Below are 16,433 nucleotides of genomic sequence, written 5' to 3' on the forward strand. Positions count from 1 at the left end.
TTTGAGGAGAAAGCCCAATTTAACATGGTCAAACCATACATAGCTCTCCTGTTTATTTTGTCCTGTTTCCTCCTGGCATTTTAAAGAATTAATATCCTAACTATATATATATGGAGTCACTTGTTTGCTAAAGTTTTTCTTCCCTGCTTGTTCTTGATAATGACAGTCTATTAAACCGTCCTTCTGTTCCCTTCCATATGGAGATGGTTGGCTCTTGAGCAACTGATAGAGCTGAAGTAGGGAAGAGACTTAACCTAGCCTTTGTATTTTAAGCAGAAGAAACGAGATAGTACAAAAGGTGCCAGTACAACTTTATTTTTTGCCTATTTTATTGAATTTTGAACATATGCTCTTAAAAATGTTGATAAATAGAATTGATTTTGATAGTTTTTCACCTTGATCCTAAATAGTTCAAACTAAAAATATAGCAATGGCTGCTAGCTTCATGTCATTAGTAAAAGTTTCACATTCTGTGTCCAAAAAAACCCCAAGCTACTTCACAATAAATTCAGTAAAGTGAAATAGAAATGTTTAGAATTCCTATTTATCATATTTGATGACATGTTTTGGCAACAATGTTATCAAATTTTGCTTATCATTTCTTGAACAGGTTAGTTATTTTACTTTCGGATTATGTTTTTCTCCTATCATACCTGTTTAACAATTTTTTCTAGGCTTTTTAATTTGTGTAGACTTTACTGAGATGGGGCCTTGTGAAGTACCGTGTTTAACACTTTCCCGTTTTTCTGCCACTACTAGGATTTTAAGCAAGGCAGTGACTCTTATTAGTGGCAGTAGTGTCATGTCATTTTATTTTGCTCAGTGGATTTCATTATACATGTTCAGAACATGTATTTAAGGTGTATTCTTCTATTTCCCAGTTCTATATTTATTCTTGAGCCCAGAATAAATTTGTCAAACTGCCTTTGTCTCTCATAAAAAATACTAGACTCGTGTTTGATAATTCTGAGTCTATTCATGCTCCTCTTGAAGCTGAAATACCTGTTGATCTGTTCAGCTCTAGCCTCATTCATGGCACAGCACAAGTATGAACTGGAGCTCACCCAAAAGTGACACAGACTTCAGTCTCCTCCTCGCTGCTTCTCTGTTTCTGAAAACAAAGCTGGTTCTGCCATTTTAATCTCTCTACTCCTTGGCAGATCTCAGCTGGTATAAGTTCTCAGTGCCATTACCTTGAGTTAAGCTCTGACACTTTCTGGTAGTAGAGAACTAGTCTGCCCATAACGAGCAGAGGTTTCCAACCATTTGCCCCTGGTTGTTTGGGCCTTAACTTCATGTGATTTCTGGGGTCCTGTGGAGTTAAAACAATAATCTGGTCCTAAGCATTACACATACACAAAATAAGTAATTCCTTCAGCACAAGGCAGATGACAGTAACACAAATCTGGCAGTGCAGAAAATAAGGCAGAAAGTTTGACTTGCTCACACCTGTGCAGTGAGTCAGTTATTCATTGTTATGCATGATAGCCATTGGCTATTAATTTTGTTGACGCTCATCATCACAACAGGGGAATGTCTCAGCTATTCCTGAAAAAGAGGGTTAGCTGTTGTGACGTCTGTCTGCTTGGTTGTAGCAGCACTTCTTAATCAATTCCATTGGTTGCATAAAATCCCCTAGTACTTTCCCATATTCCTTTGATCATTCTGGACAAAGCAGCTCATACTATTTATTTTGAGATTATTTTTATTTAAAAAAAAATGTTTCTTTCACATATTCCCCGTTGCATAGGCACTGGAACAATTGTCGGATGGAAAATGGAAGTGTAAACATCCTGGGGAGGCAGCCTGGAAAGCAGACGACTTGCCTTTATTGCTGGGTTACTTTTATTCCGGAGAGGAAGTGTCAATCTATTAAGCTACCTATACCTATTGAATTTTAATCTTGCAGTCCATTACATCTTGATAGGCACATTGCACCGTTCTTTTTATGTTGATTCTCCTCCAAATATTCAACATCTCTTAAATAAGTCTTAATTTAGAAACATAGATACAGCAGCTAGAGAAACCTCCTGTTCTTTATAGCCCTGTTGTTTGTGTGCTGCTTTTAGCTGAGTTGACAATGAAGGGTCAAAATGAAAAGCTTTTAAAATGAGGGTCTAAACTTAAATTGGACTCTTAATCAGACTTAAAAGAGGAAACAAGCTTCATGCTTGGCAACAGGGCAAATTAAGTTGGTTCTTGATACATCGTCATGAATTGCTCATTTTCTCCTTGCATTGACCACCATCAGGTCTTGTTGGGGGTAATTTAAGTTATTGCTATGTCACCAATTTCTGCTCTATTGGTCAGAGCGTGTTATGGTGCAACATCTAGTGAACTTACTGTTCTTCTTCTGACATTGTGAACCACATGAAGACTCTGAAGTGGTACTACCTGATTTAACCACTGCAAAGCAAAAGTAGTATGTCTTTTGTTTTGCATGTCCCAAGTATAGATGTGTGCAGTATAAAGACTTTAGTTCATGTGTCCTAATGTATTTCGTCTGATATTGTAACATATTCTGTCTATAGTAAATAGCTCTAGGGTGGGAGGTTTAAACACCTAGGATGTTTGCCCTGAAGAATCTGTTGGAGCAGATTCCTGCTTTGTTGGATTTTACATTTTTGCTTTTTGATCCCTACTGGATTATGCCTCTGAGCATTTTGAGTACATGTATCCTACAAGCCTTTAGAACTGTAAACCTAGTGCAGACCTGAATGCTTTTATGTAGGTAGTATTGGAGTCAGATATTTGTGAGACACTATTTCTGATCGTTCATTGAGGTTAGTGTGTGTGTGTGTAGGGATAGGTGAAGAAAGTAAGTGGAATTAAATAAGGCATATGCCTAACCAGAGAGAGCATGTTTAATCACCAGTAAAATCCCTAAGGTTTTATTTACCACCATGTATCTAAACTGTATTCCAGCAACTTGACCTGGGTTGTTTGATGGCCTCTCCCATTGTGATGGTTAAAGACCTTGTTTAAAATGATTAATTTTTCTTGTCGCTTGATTTAAAGGTTGACATTGGCTTCAAAATTAGGCCCATATGTTTTGAAATTTGAGAATGAAAGCTGGTTGAAAGACCATGTAAATTTGGTACCATGTTGCTCACCTTTGACATGGAGAGGCCAAGAGTGCAGTAAACAGTGCTGAAATGTGGCTGTGTGTGACACGAGTCACTGTACTGTAATTCTAACTTACGGGACTTGATGAAAAGCAATGTGGCCTGTATTGAGTGTGCCTAATCTAACTTTGTTCCCCAAAATGGCTCTTTAAACTTACAACTTCACTGTTCATAAATAACACACACATTCTTAACATAAGCAGAGGCAAATGCATGACACACAGCATATGTTATATTACACACAGCTCTTGTACCACTGCTGTTAATGTTGCTCAATAAGAATTTATAACACAGTCTAATAATGGGAAACATTTTTCATTACTCTAAATGCTTGCTTTTTAAACAATTGACATTCCAGCCCTTAATGTTGTAGCGTGTCCTTTTCTGATGTCAGTATATATTACACACCTAAACAGAACTGTGTCTGATTACTTTAGGATAAGCTTATGTGACACAATTAGATGTTTCTCTTGTCACTAGAAAACTAATACATTGATTTTCATCTGATGTAACAGAAGTATTAGTAGTAGCTTTTAATTAGCAACACTTCTTATATTACTGGGTGACTTTTTTTTTTTTTCCCAATTTAGACTACTGTACTAAGAAAATTAAGAACAACACTTGCCTCTGTTCTAAGATTTGAGGCCTGTATCTAGTGGAGTTCCTCAAGGGTCAGTACTGGGACCAGTATTATTTAATATATTCATCAATGACTTGGATGAGGGAATAGAGTGCACTATCAGCAAGTTTGCTGATGACACCAAGCTGGGAGGAGCGGCTGACACGCCAGAAGGCTGTGCTGCCATCCAGCGGGACCTGGACAGGCTGGAGAGTTGGGCGGGGAATAACCTAATGAAATTTAACAAGGGCAAGTGTAGAGTCCTGCATCTGGGCAGGAACAACCCCAGGTTCCAGTATAAGTTGAGGAATGACCTATTAGAGAGCAGCGTAGGGGAAAGGGACCCGGGGGTCCTGGTGGACAACAGGATGACCATGAGCCAGCACTGTGCCCTTGTGGTCAGGAAGGCCAATGGCATCCTGGGGTGTATTAGAAGGGGGGTGGTTAGTAGATCGAGAGAGGTCCTCCTTCCCCTCTACTCTGCCCTGGTGAGACCACACCTGGAATATTGTGTCCAGTTCTGGGCCCCTCAGTTCCAGAAGGACAGGGAACTGCTGGAGAGAGTCCAGCGCAGGGCAACAAAGGTGATCAAGGGAGTGGAGCATCTCCCTTATGAGGAAAGGCTGAGGGAGCTGGGTCTCTTTAGCTTGGAGAAGAGGAGACTGAGGGGCGACCTCATTCATGTTTATAAATATATAAAGGGTAAGTGTCGCAAGGATGGAGCCAGGCTCTTCTCGGTGACAACCAATGGTAAGACAAGGGGTAATGGGTTCAAACTGGAACACAAGAGGTTCCACTTACATTTGAGAAGAAACTTATTCTCAGTGAGGGGGACAGACACTGGAACAGGCTGCCCAGGGGAGCTGTGGAGTCTCCTACTCTGGACACATTCAAAACCTGCCTGAACACCTTCCTGTGTAACCTCATCTGGGTGTTCTTGCTCTGACAGGGGGATTGGACTAGACGATCTTTTGAGGTCCCTTCCAATCCCTAACATTCTGTGATTCTGTGATTTGTGATATCAGGCTTCATCTACCAGAAGAGGGTAAAAGGATATCACAGAAGCCTGAGCTATCTCATTTAACTGAGTAGTTCAACGACAGTGACAAGATTCTGACAGTAACATGAAGTTCCCTGGAGATGACTGAAAGACAGGTTAAAATGCCTTTTATTTTAAAATTCCCCTACAAAAGGCTCTTACTAGGTTTTTAGAGACAAGCTCAAGACTTTGTTCCTGATTCCTTTTCTTCCTAGGCAATTTACAATGTTTTTAATTTGGATTCATTCAGTAGGAAAAGTAATCATTCAGAAAATAGTTCAATACAGGGAGTTGAATGTTCATATGACAGAATTTGTAATTTCCTCCTTATCCATACAAAATCTGAGCAGGGAAAAATTTGTCTTGTTCCTCTTTCTAGAAGGAGCAACATTGGGACAAATATTTTTGTCTTTAAGAAATGGATACAGCAAAAGAGAAATACCTCTGCTGGGACAGGGACTAGAGAAACACTGTTTTCTGAAACAGTACTATTAGTATTCACAGATACTTGTCACAACGGTGATAGGCAACAAAGGTATGATAAATATAATATGAAAGAACAGTGCCGTAAAGGTAAACTTGCAGCCCATCTATCATATAATCATGTTCCAAGTGCCAGGAAATACTCTTGCCTTCAGTCAGTCAATCTCCTTTTTTTAAAAAAAATACTTTTGTAGTTGCGTCCATGTGTTGTCAGACAGAGGTAATTTGGGGCCACCAGTGACTTGAAGACCACATTTGAGGAGAAAGTCCAGATACACAATGGACTGGCTTTTTCCAAAGTGGCAGAAACCAGTTCCCTTTGTGCAGCTCTTCAAGTTTAACAATTACACTGACCTGTGGTTTTGAGTGGGATATAAGTGCTGCCTGAGCCTTGAACTGATATGCTAGAGAGTTTTTTTCCTTTTTTTTTTAATTATTTTTTTAAAAATTATTTTTCCCCACAAAAGGAAGCAAAAGAAACAGTATATTATAATTATTTTAAATGGCCAGAGGATACCACGTCTTTGAAAAACAGAAAGGCCACAATGAAGATGCCTTCAGCTGACATCCTTTACAACTATTGTAATGTATCTTTCTTAGTAAATTTAATAGTTTAGTCAGAGAAAACTTCAAAGAAGAATCAGAATAAAATATTAACTGTTTGCAAATGCCGTGGCAGAGATACTTGCTAGGAAATGTGTTTCTGTAATTGGCTATGAAATCAGTGGCTGAACTATTTCCAGAAATAAGAAGAGTGGACTGTTTCCCTGAACTGTGCTCTGAACAAATCTAACCACAGAGTTCTCAGTGTGTATTAAAGACCAAAAAGAACAGTAAGGTGAACAAATGATTCACCTAAATATCATTATCTCAAAGAGCTTTTAAATATCTGGAGTTTCTTTGAGGTGAAAGATGAACAACAAAGCAAACGTCAAAAAATAATGAACAGAACTTAACTTCAAAGTGACATAGAAAAACAATGACTATCGTAGACCAAAGCGGGAATATTAATAACATGCTAGGAGGAAATCTATTCTTAGCCTTCATTTGAAAATGGGGCAGAAAAAGGTTCCAGTTCTAACCAGCATTGAAAATAAGATGAGAAATGTGAAATCTATGGAAAGAAGCTATAAACCCAAGTGCTGGCTTTAAATTTAGTAATGGGCTGAAGAACTCAAAACAGTGAAGGGCAGTGTGCTTTGTAGCTGCTCATTTTCACTAAGTTGTATAGGTGAAAGTCTTTGATTTCTCCAAACTTAACTTTCAAAGACCTCAGAGCCCCATGTTTAATTTAGCAGACTTATAGCTTTTGAATAATGTCTCATGTAAAGTATCTCCATGGAGCTTGTCAGGACATGCAGAAAAATGTTAAAAACTCAGCATTATTCTTTATAAATCAATAGTTATACTCACCAACTAATTACTTTGCTCAAGATAATGCTTCCTTAACATGGAGGAGATGAGAGTCACAAAGATATTTTTTGTTGATCTGTATTTAATCTAATGAGTCAATTTGCGCCCTGGGGCTCTTCATAAAAAATGCATATAAATAAATGAGGGGCTGATCTAAAGACTACTGAAAGTAATAGAAAGACTCTTGTTTTGTTTGACTGCATTTGGATCTGTTTCTAAACCTCTTTAAGAAGTGAGCTTTTTATTCTTGCATAGTAATTTAAAGAAAATGTCTATCTGTTTCTTATGTAACCAACATTATTGTGGATGTCTGTGTCTTTGATACATGTATACATGAAGCTATTTTCAATCTGTTGATTGTGTTTCAGACATTGTGAGAGATGGATCAGATGCCGAGCTGTTGAAAAATGCAAGTTTGCTGACAGCAGTCTGATATTTTTGTTGGGTCAAGTTGGTAGTAATGTGGAAATATTTAGTGTGTAAAACAAAATTTTGGTGAGCATTGTTTTGACTTGTAATTTTGGTTCCAGTTATATGCAGCTTACACGGCAGTACGAGAAGGGTAACGGATAAGTGTTTTAATTTGCCTTAACCGTTTTCCTTGCACTTCCTTTTTACCATAAACTTCTTGCAGTAATTCAATGAATGAAATCACAAGAGAATAGACTTCATTGTTACATCTAATATGCTGTATTTGAGCCCAGTTTATTTTAAACCACCTGGAAGAAGTTCTATGGATGGTTGCATAACAATATTAATTGTAAAGTCAAGCAATTCTAGTAAAAAAACAGGACCAATATGAATGCTGGTGTAACTCCTTTAAGCTAACCAGAATTGCTTGAAGGATGAATTTTGTTTCTATTTTTGAATAGATCCAAGGGAAGATTCATATTCTTAAAATACACTTACCCAATGCACATATGAATTAAATAAATCTACTTTTTTTTTTTTTTTCTAATATTTCCCCCATCCTCAGTGGGCTAAATTGGACACTATTTTAATTCTTTAGGATGCTTAATGTAATTACACCTGAAATATTGTTGTTATTTATTTATTTATATGTCAAGGTAAAATATTTAAAGAATAACAGAAGCTTATAAAAAATATATGTTTTTAATAAAAGTTAGTAATTGTTATTTGTAAATACACAGAATATTGATATTGCAAGTCTTCTATTTATCATTTGTTCCAATGTCCATCCATCCAGGAAAGATTGTTTGTACAGTTACCTCAAGCACGGAACATCAGAGGTGTGTGCTCATGAATTAATACTTTTGGCTTTGGGAGGTATGATGCAACTATCCCTTTTATTGTCCATTAATCCCAGAAGGAGCTAGCAAACTTTCCTGAAGTGATAATGGAAAGATGTCTGGCATGACTGCGTTTCAAATTAGGTGATGCCTAACAATGAGGAAATCTCTCAAGCACTGGAATTCCAAACAGTCCCAGAGCATATGGGAAGAGTTTCTCCTAATGAGGCAACGTTTCCAGCGCTTGTCTGTGTGCAGGAAGTCCATCTAGTTCACGTGCCAGCATCCACAGGCTCCAAATACAGCTATATATTATAGCATCTGGTTTTAAGAACAAGTAATGATTGTTTTTTAAATATTGTCCCAGACTGATTATGTCATATGCATATATACTTCTGTGCTGCTAGCCTGACTAAAAGCATCTGGAGCAGCTACCAGTGCTAAATTGTTTGTCAAATATCCACATACCTGCCAGTGTGACATGGCTAGCTACGCGTTTGTTAAATGCCAAGGCAGGTACTACCATGACACCTCTTGATTTTTGAAGCTACTCTGGTCTTCACAGGCAACATAGCCAGTTGATATCGGAATTTGGTGCTGTCTATGTGAAATTTCCCTAAATCATGTGTAGATGAGGTTCTTAGGGACATGGTTTAGTGCCAGTGTTAATGGTTGGACTTAATGATCTTGAGGGTCTCTTACAGCCAAAATGATTCTATGATTCTATTAAATATTTTCAAGAAGCTTGATGTGGTTTTAGCTGTAGGGAGCTTTTCTCTCTGAATTATGGGTAAGTGAAATGCTCTAAAAATGTCTTCAGCAAACTGATAAATAGGCAAACAATATTGAAGACTTATCTTTATATATGCTCAGGAAATCGGCCATCAAGCTGAATTCCCACTGCCTCTGCCTTTTGAAGATTCTTGTGAGAAAGCTAAAGGGTGTAGAAATCACCCCTAAACTCATACAAGTAATGTAAATTCAATTTGCTACATATTACTGTCCAATAGGTTTATTTGTTATGTTCCATCATCTTTAATCAAAGCAACTAGTTGACTTTAAATATAATCAGTTGTGATTCCTGGACAGATTTTTAGAGCCCATAGAACACTATATAACTGACTGAGAGGCAATGTCATTTGTGTCTTAGAAAATCCTTATCTCCTTCATGCTTCTTTTGTAGTCAGGAGAAGGAAGCATAGATTCGGCTTTTTTGACAACTGAAAGGATAAAAGGCCGTATATGCATATAAAAAAAATAGGAATTCTAGCTCCTTTACAGTAATTGGCAGGCCAAGCACAGTTCAATAGCTTCTACAGGTGATATTTTCTTTTAGAAAACAGAGTGGGATGTAGGAATTGGTGAGTAGAATTTAGACAGAAATCCTGTTCAGTGATGAAGGAAGGCACACCGTAATTTTGTAAAGTGCAGGTAGTTTCACCTGCTTTTGTGAGCATGAAACAATGTCTTCTCTTATTTTTGCAAAGAATGTGCAAATCCTCCTAAAAGAAAAGAACATCTTGAATAACAGTATTTTTATTAGGCAACTTTTATCACAGCCATGCACTGCGCCCTTTACTTGGCCTATATTAGAGCAGTTTTATGCCTGCTCTGACTTGTGCAAGTTGTTAAATACTCCTTGGAGATAAGAGTCATTGGGATTTTCTGGACTGGAGGAAATCTTGGCCCTTTTTACTTTTCCTTTGATTGTATACTGCTCCTCCCTGTAACACTGACGAGCCTCTTGTGCCTGGTTATGTTGATTATAAAACCTTTTATGTCAGCTATACAAAGTTGTCATAGTGCAACCCCAAATTGGGGCTATTTCACTGACATAGTCTGTGATAACTGACATAACACCTGTTTGTTCTCACTAGAGTCAACAGTTGCATAAGGTTTCAATTACTTCAGAATTTGGCCCCAAGTTTCTGGGAAAATGGTGAATATTTGCGTATAAACTGCTGTACATTTGTTCATGGGCCACGTACCTGAAGTATGCTGAAATATGTTTTTCTTGAAAATCACACTGGAAAGTTTCAATGGCTCCCTTTTTGACCACTGCATGCTGGAGTGACCTGTGAGTGAGAGACAGTGGAAGAGGCCAGCACAGAGAACTCCGACGAGGTTTGCTGGAGAATGGCTGGTGCATCCGCTTTGGCTGCGCACTGCCCGAGGGACCATGATGAAAAGTTGTTGGGGAAGCTTGTTACTGTTCTAAAGTTGCCAGTTCTGTGGGTTTCCTGTGGAACTGGCCTAGTTTTTAGCAACAGCTGTGGTCAATTTTCTGAGCCAGGGATAACCATTCTGTGTTTGTTTTTTTTAATTTTTTTTTAATGCTAGCACAGATTTTTGGCTGTCTGGTTGGTGCAGTGGTTTCCATTGCAAATTTTGATTATGTCTTTGATTGCTGATTAGAGGTTGTGAGCTAGGACTGTTCACCAGTGAGCCAGGGCTTGACTGCTCTGTCATGGGCACTGGAAGCTCTTCAAGGACAGAGTTTCCAAGTGCCAGTGATGAGCAGAGATGACTGTCTGAAGTACTGAGGGATTTTATGAAGTCCTCTCATCAGTTAGTACAGCCCCACTGAAATAAAGTGTGACTTTAATTCTTAGCTTGCTTGCAAGTGTTACTAGTAAAAGGTGGGTAACTTTAGAACCCCACATTCTAAAGGCATAAAAGCATTTACCACTCCAGGTAAGAGGCCTCACCACTAACAGAAGACAGATAACAAATATTTAGATAGTTTTGACAGTCTTGTTGTGAATTGTTAGTCATCTGGACATGACTACAAGAATTACTATGATATGACAATGTGTGTATGGTGAATTTTTTTGTCATTCTAGTATTTTTTTATTTTCTCAGATAAACTTCGGAGCTGGTCTCTGTTGGTTTCAGAGAAGCAGTCACCAACTGAACCTAAGAACCTAATAATCTCATTTACTGGTAAGAAGTAATGTGAAGACCACCATATGGTGGGTAAGAAATCAGTGAATGGTGGCTTTTTTTGTGAGGACGGTGGGAAAAAAATTACAGGTGAATTCAGGAGGGTTTGGATATTGATGCAAATTCGAAGAAGGTAAAGAGGAAGGCTAGACTTTTTCTTTGTTGAACTGGCAGATACAATGGACTCTTTCTACAACAGAGAGAAAACAATATAGCAAGACAGGAGAAAGAAAGTGGGTGCTGTTCTCTTCTTTGGGGTTGCCATTAGAAGGACAGTAGTGTTTCCAAGGGTAGGCTTAATAAGAAGACAAGAGAAGGTGGAATGACATTCGGCATTTCCTAAATGTGTATTGAGTAGCAGCAAAACCAGTAACTACAGCTATAATACCCATCTCCAAATTTGCCCTGTACAGATAATTAAATTTGGGGACAGAGATATCTGAACACAATCGGAGCACTGTGTCTTATAGAATTAGACTGACTTTCCCTTCTTTTTTCAGGTTCAAATAAATTAAAATAGGGAAGAGTAATCAAGGTGTACACACATTCTGAGGAATATAAGAATCTTTCTGCGTGCTTTCATCTCAGCCTTAAAAAAGAACACCTTGTTTTCAGTGGCATTCCTATTGCTTTGTATTGGATTTCCCTAACTATTGAGGCGATTGTGTTCTACCAAGAGCTGCTCATAGAAAATCTGTTTGAAATATGGTATAAGTAAGTTCTTGCAGGTAAAGAATACTAAAAGTCCATTGGTACTGGAATAGTCTATATGGTGCAACTGGATCAGTGATCATAGCAATGACAGAAAACTACAAAGCAAGAGATGCTGGAGTGTTCTATAAGAGGTGACACATTGGCTGCTTGTACTAGGAGAAGGAATTGCTGGAGTCCCTTGGTTCAAGTTAGAGCTCTTGCTACATGATTTAATGAAGTAAAAATAAGTCTGTCTAAAATGTGATAGAAATAATTTGGTGCAAAATTGCTTTCCAAAGTACAATGGAAATAAATGTAAATTAAATTAGGAAGAAAAGGAAAAGAAAATGTTTCCCCAGTAGAGATAAAGTGCACAATTCTGGGGGTTATTTTCACATATTTTTGGCTTTAAATTCCATTTCCTTTGGCAGCTTTATCTGGTCCCTTCTGTAAAGTCTGCTAAGAAGTTGTTCCTGTGCAGCATGTATGTTTGAATTCTAGTAAGGCATCTTGAGGTAGTTTGGCTGCCTTGTGACAATATTTCAGACTGGTCTCTGATGAATTCCAGAGTGTTACATAAATATCTGGATCACAAATAAAGGTGTGAAGACACTCAGGAGAGCTGTGAGAATGAATCAGTGACCATTTTGAGACAATTCCATGCATGACTTCTCTGACTTAACACCTATAAGAAGTAAAAGTTCTCCTTTTCACTTTGTTTCCAGTTTAACTTTCTTTGTACATCCAAAGAAATAACGGGAAATACTTTGATCTTTCTGACATAAGCCAGTCTCTTGGTTCTTTAGGATGTGACGTGGGAAATAACTATGCAAATACATAGTCTAGTTGTTTTATAGTGTATCATAGTGCCTGTAGTCTCACTATTAGAAAAAAAAGACAACATTTTACTTACAGCAGAGAAGCTTCTCTCTCTCCCTGAGTTTTTCTGGATGTGAGATTCTTATTGAGAACACTGATTATGAAGCAAAGCTTTCTAGAAAGGATTGAGCAACACATTGAATTTGATCTTTAGCCTGAAAGGTCAGACGGAGCCTCACTGGCAAGAAGCTCTCCAGCTGAGGACCTGCTGTTGATTCCCCATTTCTTGTACTGCACAGCCCAAACCTGGGCTGGGCTGGTTATGGGCCAATGAAAGTGTGTGCATGGGGAGAGATGTTTGTCATGCAGAGATATGAGCAATGCTGTCATTGCCAGCTCTCTACTAGTCTGGGGTTTTATTTGTCCCTTTTTTCCCCCCGAAGTAATTCTTGTTTGCAAGGAAATATCTTCCTGATACAGCTGTAGTGATACTAGGATGAGGTGGTATCAACCATCAGTTGGATGACTTTCATGGAACAGGAAGTTGATGTGTTTCAAAGTGCCATAAAAATAGGAACTGGCAGCTGGTTTGGTGTGCTTTTCCTGCACTGAATAACTCATCTGTACCTTCACCAAGCTTGTCACTGCACCTCCTTCAGTTGCTGTGGGAGTCTCACATGTAATCTTGCAGTGTGATGAGTTACATGAGGCACAGATTTGCTGGGTCCTTATCATATAGAACTAGCGTAGATTAGAAAACAGACCCCAGCACAGAGGCATCTGCATTTCAAATTGAAACTCAGCCATTCTTTGTGCACCCACTTCATCTCCGTATGCTTCAGTTACTGTACAGGCCTGTTGACAGCTTTAAAACAGCTTTAGAGGAGGAAAATGACTGATGGGCACACCAAAGCGATGCAAAGCTCTGTGATCTTCACTGCAAATTGCGTTGCCTGTGAGCCTCTTAAGAATATGAAAGTGATAAGAAATCAGACATTTAGGTAAGACTGGCAAGGACTGAATGCTACTGTGAAAGGATTAACTCTCACCAATTGGTAGTTTGTTGCATGTCCTGCTTAAATCCTGCCCTGTTTGGGCAGAGAGGATTTGTTCAGTAGTGAGGCAGATCCTTTCTGTGTATATAAGCATACTCTCTATAGATGGAGTCACAGTTTTGCAAGCCAACTTCTTGCTTCCCAACCCCTGAATCATACTGACTGAGCCACTGCATTTTTCCTTCTGCTCTCCAAATTATTTACCCAGGAGAGGAGAGTATGGGCCCAGTACGCTGATGAGCAGGAACAAGGCAGATGGAAAGATGTAATTTGATGGGAGGCTGCCCAGTTTCTTTCACATACCACCAAATCACCAAAAGCTTCTTTCCTTCTGCCAAGCACTTCCCTCTCACCCATGCTTTCTTTCATACATGTGTATTTTGTTTCAGTCTGTTGGCATTGTTAGCAAAGACTCATTCAGTCGCTGCATATTGGTCTGAATCCACATTAAATGTATAAAAGGTATGTTCAGTTAAAGTTAAGCAGCACTGTGCCTAGTGAAAATGAATAGAGTGAATCATCCTCTGAAAGATTTGAAGACAGAGTACGGGAATCCTTTTACAATATTATTTTAACATATGTATAAAAGGAAGGAAAAATAACACCACACTGGAGCTCGATGCAAGGAATTTCTGTTAAATTGATAATGTGTTTACATTTATATCTCTTGCCAAAGTGGCTGAATTTCCTTATGGCTTTAAGATGCTTTAAAGAATGTAATGGTTAATTAGATAGTATAGTGTGGTGAAGGAGGAGGTGAGTTTTTTCGAACTGGGATCACATTCTTCAATAAACATTACTCCTGAGTCTGCTACATGGACAGCCTGGTTTCCTCATTAGGAAAAAAAAAACCCACTCAAAAAGTAGTATCTTCATATCTATCTGTATCTGTATATACACATATATACCACATATATATATGCATACATCTTGTTCCAGTTATTTATAATAATCGTATTAATGTTTATTAACCTTATTTGCTGTTCATAGTTCCTTACAGGTTTCTATCAGGTAAACAAAGAAGGAAGCATAAGATGATTTTATGGGAATGGAAAATGGTTCAGAGCTCAAGAGATCTAATGTCACCGCAAGTATGACTTGAACAAGGAGTTATTATTTTAAAATCGTATTAAAGCAGGTGAAAGTTGTCTGGCTTCAAAGATGCTTGTCACTTTCTCATTGGCATTAGGTTCAGTTCCAAGGTTCTCTGAACTGTTTGTTTAGGAAGTCGTTGTTTCAGTTTTTAAGAAGTTATTGTTTCAATTTTCACTTCCTTGCTGTAATTTTTTTGAATATATGTTCCTGCTGAGACTATGGCATCGCTGTCTTCAGCCTGTAAATAAGCGCAAAACTTCCATGAATTCATTATGTTTCTGGATGCTGCAGAGGCCTCTTTATGTGTGCTGTGAAATCAATTCCAGAATAGTTTTTATTTTTGTATGTGAATGCAAAGGTACTGGATGCTGGTGGGTATTGCCTGAGTCTCCTCAAAAGAGTTCAAAGGGCCCATAAGATGCCATTTACGCTACTTAAACATCCTGTCAAACTCTGGGGAAAATCTCAGAAATCACTTTTCATTAATAAAGTACAACTCATTAGAATTATTGTGATACAGATCATACTTGTAAAAGAATTTTAAAATTTCTGCCATAGAAGCTGTTGCTTCTTTGTCAAGTCCAAAGCCTATAAAGAGAATTTAGGAAGCAGATTTATAGGACAACTACTGTGAAATTCCATCATTTTTATTTATTTGGCTGAAGAACATCCCCTTTCTTGTAATTGCTGCTTAATCTTAGCTGCAGACTTAGCGGTTTAGGAAAATATCCTTTACTTTTCCATCAGCTGTCAAACTATGCTATTAAGCAAGAGATATTCTTCCTGTAATTCAGGCTTGCCAGCTTCTCATATATTAATGACCAACTTACACAACCAAGACTGTTGATCTGTTATGTTTTTTCCCTTAGTTTTCTTGCTTTTTCTTGGTATCTTATACTATGTTTGCTAGTGTAAAACTGGGGAAGGTACCCTGGATTGCTTGTTGAGCGATTATTTTATTTTGCATTGCTGTCCACTGTCAGCATCAAAAGCTGCCAATTTCTGTTTGCTTTTTTAAAGGGTTCAGACAGGACATGTCCAGGGGATCTAGCTGCAGTGCTTTAAAACAGGGCCACCTCCAGCTGTCGGCTGCATTTCTCTGCTGAAGGGCGCCCACCTGTGTGGAGCAAGAAGAGCCAGCTGCTCCAACTCCAAGCCAGGTGAGACCTATTGTGAAAGTAATGTGCAATCAATGTCATTATCATTTCGAAGCTAATTTTTTAACTGGGAACTCACATAGAGGAATGATTCCTCTCTGCTCTGGATGGGGAAATGTCTGCCAGGGGGGTGGGCTAGAGGGCTGGAGTCCTCCATGTCCTGTACCAGCCCAAGAAGGTTGAAAAGAGAGCTGCTTCTGGGATGCTGGATTTTTGCCTTGGATTGAATTGTTATGGACTAATCAGCCGGTGAGTTTGGCTATTTTAGAGCACCACAGTAGGGAGTGGCCAGTTTCTGAATGACTTTAATAATGTAGAACTGTTAAAATACACAGAATCAGAAGGATAAGCAAGCTGTGTGATTGTATTTAGAAAAAAACTGAATAAAGATATTTGACAGTATATTATATTATATATATGCCCTTCTTTTCTATGTTAACAAACATTCATATAGCTGTAAATTTGATTTTAAGAGTGTGAAGGGAAGTATTTTTTGAATAGTGTAAGGGTCATAAATCCTTTCTTGGCTCGTGATCAAATTAGGTGAGGGTTTGCATTTTGTTTTGAATGACTTATCTATTTTCATCATTTAGGTCTACTCAATAACTTGTTCGGTTGTAAATACTTCAGCTTCAGAAATACTGCATGATTTTAGTTCATGCACTTCCATTGATAATCAGTTATCCCTTACTGATGTGGACCATCAGCTTTCAAAATTACTGTTGTTAAAATGAAAAAAAAA

At 38.2% G+C, this 16,433-nt stretch overlaps 1 long non-coding RNA gene across 3 annotated transcripts in view; it reads left to right on the top strand.

Moving 5' to 3' along the window:
- The first annotated feature begins 4,204 nt into the window (after positions 1 to 4,204).
- LOC110361272 (uncharacterized) overlaps positions 4,205 to 16,433 on the top strand; it is a 98,533-nt gene continuing 86,304 nt past the window's right edge. For 2 of the 3 annotated variants that reach the window (XR_010472414.1, XR_010472415.1), the window contains exon 1: positions 4,205 to 15,694. This is a non-coding gene — a long non-coding RNA (uncharacterized LOC110361272). Of the gene's footprint in view, positions 15,695 to 15,771; positions 15,941 to 16,433 lie in introns of those variants that run through there. The other variant, XR_002417756.2, reaches the window with a different exon arrangement.

This window comes from Columba livia, chromosome 4 (genome assembly GCF_036013475.1).
Source record: "Columba livia isolate bColLiv1 breed racing homer chromosome 4, bColLiv1.pat.W.v2, whole genome shotgun sequence".
Taxonomy (NCBI): Eukaryota; Metazoa; Chordata; class Aves; order Columbiformes; family Columbidae; genus Columba; species Columba livia.